Source organism: Schistocerca nitens, chromosome 4 (genome assembly GCF_023898315.1).
Source record: "Schistocerca nitens isolate TAMUIC-IGC-003100 chromosome 4, iqSchNite1.1, whole genome shotgun sequence".
NCBI lineage: Eukaryota > Metazoa > Arthropoda > Insecta > Orthoptera > Acrididae > Schistocerca > Schistocerca nitens.
The window spans coordinates 698,258,674-698,261,297 of record NC_064617.1 but is presented as its reverse complement, the minus strand read 5'-3'; the positions used below and the strand labels follow the sequence as shown (position 1 = coordinate 698,261,297).

Genomic DNA, 2,624 nt, shown 5'->3' with positions numbered 1-2,624 from the left:
TATATCTTACAAATGCTCCCAGCGCAAGAGTGGAAATGTAAAATTGTCTGACCACTCTTACAACGACAGGTAAATGACTGAAATAACAGCAAAGGGAAACAAGGCGCTGCAAGCAGAGGCAGTTTGTACATGTATAGTAGCACATGCTACGAGATCCACGATCTAGGAGCTCCGCACTACAACGAGATGTTTTGCAGAAGAATTAACTGTAACCAGATTTGAATTCAAAATAGCAACACAGTTTAGGATTATGTACACTTGATTGTGCAGTATTTTTGGAACATTGAAAGTAACAAATCATTACAATAAAATTGTACTGCGAACTCCCGCTCCCCGTGAGATCCACATTCCCAACATGTCCACACCACTACATTCGTAGTGCGCGGGGAGCGTGCAAGGGATAAGTCCCTGCAGACGCACTATCCTCTGTGCCCGCGGTGGCTCAGATGGATAGAGCGTCTGCCATGTAAGCAGGAGATCCCGGGTTCGAGTCCCGGTCGGGGCACACATTTTCAACATGTCCCCAATGAAGTACATCAACGCCTGTTTGCAGCTAGGGTGTCCATTTAATTATCATCTCATTTCTAGCAAAGCTGCATGGTCATCCACGGTAACTGTTCTTTCGGGAACAGATACTACCGTCATATATAGTTAATATATATATATATATATATATATATATATATATATATATATATATATGGCTTCTCGGCCATTGACCTTCTTGTGCGAACGCACACGCTATGCCCGAACTCGTACGGGACTTGGTAGATTAATCTGCCACGAGTAACGAATATGATGGGCAAACATCTATTAGGCGCACTACGAATGTAGTGGTGTGGACATGTTGGGAATGTGGATCTCACGGGGAGCGTGCAAGGGGTAAGTCCCTGCAGACGCACTATCCTCTGTGCCCGCGGTGGCTCAGATGGATAGAGCGTCTGCCATGTAAGCAGGAGATCCCGGGTTCGAGTCCCGGTCGGGGCACACATTTTCAACATGTCCCCAATGAAGTACATCAACGCCTGTTTGCAGCTAGGGTGTCCATTTAATTATCATCTCAAAGAAACATATGTAAAACACCGATAAGAAGAAGGGACAGAATGATAGGGCATGTCTTAAGACATGAGAGAATAGCCTACGTTGCACTAGAGGGAGCTGTAGATGGTGAAAATTGTATGTAAAACAAGAGTGAAATACATTCGACAAATAATTGGTGAAGTTTGGTGGAAGTGCTACTCTGAGATGAAGAGGTTGGTGCAGGAGATTTAGTGGGGGCCGCAACAGAATAAAGACTGACCCGTTTTCAAGAACGGACGTCGAACCGATGTGCAGAACTATAGACCTATATCTCTAACGTCGAGCCGGCCGAAGTGGCCGTGCGGTTAAAGGCGCTGCAGTCTGGAACCGCAAGACCGCTGCGGTCGCAGGTTCGAATCCTGCCTCGGGCATGGATGTTTGTGATGTCCTTAGGTTAGTTAGGTTTAACTAGTTCTAAGTTCTAGGGGACTAATGACCTCAGCAGTTGAGTCCCATAGTGCTCAGAGCCATTTGCACCTCTAACGTCGATCAGTTGTAGAATTTTGGAACACGTATTATGTTAGAGTATAATGACTTTTCTGGAGACTAGAAATCTACTCTGTAGGAATCCGCATGGGTTTCGAAAAAGACGATCGTGTGAAACACAGCTCGCGCTATTCGTTCGCGAGACTCAGAGGGCCGTAGACACGGGTTCCCAGGTAGATGCCGTGTTTCCTGACTTCCGCAAGGCGTTTGATACGGTTCCCCACATTCGTTTAATGAACAAAGTAAGAGCATATGGACTATCAGACCAATTGTGTGATTGGATTGATGAGTTCCTAGATAACAGAACGCAGCATGTCATTCTCAATGGAGAGAAGTCTTCCGAAGTAAGAGTGATTTCAGGTGTGCAGCAGGCGAGTGTCGTAGGACCGTTGCTATTCACGATATACATAAATGACCTTGTGGATAACATCGGAAGTTCACTGAGGCTTTTTCCGGATGATGCTGTAGTATATGAAGAGGTTGTAACAATGGAAAATTGTGCTGAAATGCCGGAGGATCTGCAACGAATTGACGCATGGTGCAGGGAATGGCAATTGAATCTCAATGTAGACAAGTGTAATGTGCTGCGAATACACAGAAAGAAAGATCCTTTATTATTTAGCTACAATATAGAAGGTCAGCAACTGGAAGCATTTAATTCCATAAATTATCTGGGAGTAGGCATTAGGAGTGATTTAAAATAGAATGATCATATGAAGTTGATCGTTGGTAAACCAGATGCCAGACTGAGATTCATTGGAAGAATCCTAAGGAAATGCAATCCGAAAATAAAGAAAGTAGGTTACAGTACACTTGTTCGCCCACTGTTTGAATATTGCTCACCAGTGTGGGATCCATACCAGATAGGGTTGATAGAAGAGATGGAGAAGATCCAACGGAGAGCAGCGCGCTTCGTTACAGGAGGATCATTTAGTAATAGTGAAAGCGTTACGGAGATGATAGATAAGCTCCAGTGGAAGACTCTGCAGGAGAGACTCTCAGTAGCTCGGTACGGGCTTTTGTTGAAGTTTCGAGACGATACATTCACCGAGGAGTCA

The 2,624-nt window shown here is 44.7% G+C and overlaps 2 non-coding genes across 2 annotated transcripts; both read left to right on the top strand.

Moving 5' to 3' along the window:
• The first annotated feature begins 430 nt into the window (after window positions 1–430).
• Trnat-ugu (transfer RNA threonine (anticodon UGU)) lies at window positions 431–505 on the top strand. Its single transcript has one exon. It is a non-coding gene; the product is annotated as a tRNA-Thr (tRNA).
• A 407-nt stretch (window positions 506–912) lies between these two features.
• On the top strand, window positions 913–987 carry Trnat-ugu (transfer RNA threonine (anticodon UGU)). The gene has a single exon. It is a non-coding gene; the product is annotated as a tRNA-Thr (tRNA).
• Window positions 988–2,624: the final 1,637 nt, after the last annotated feature.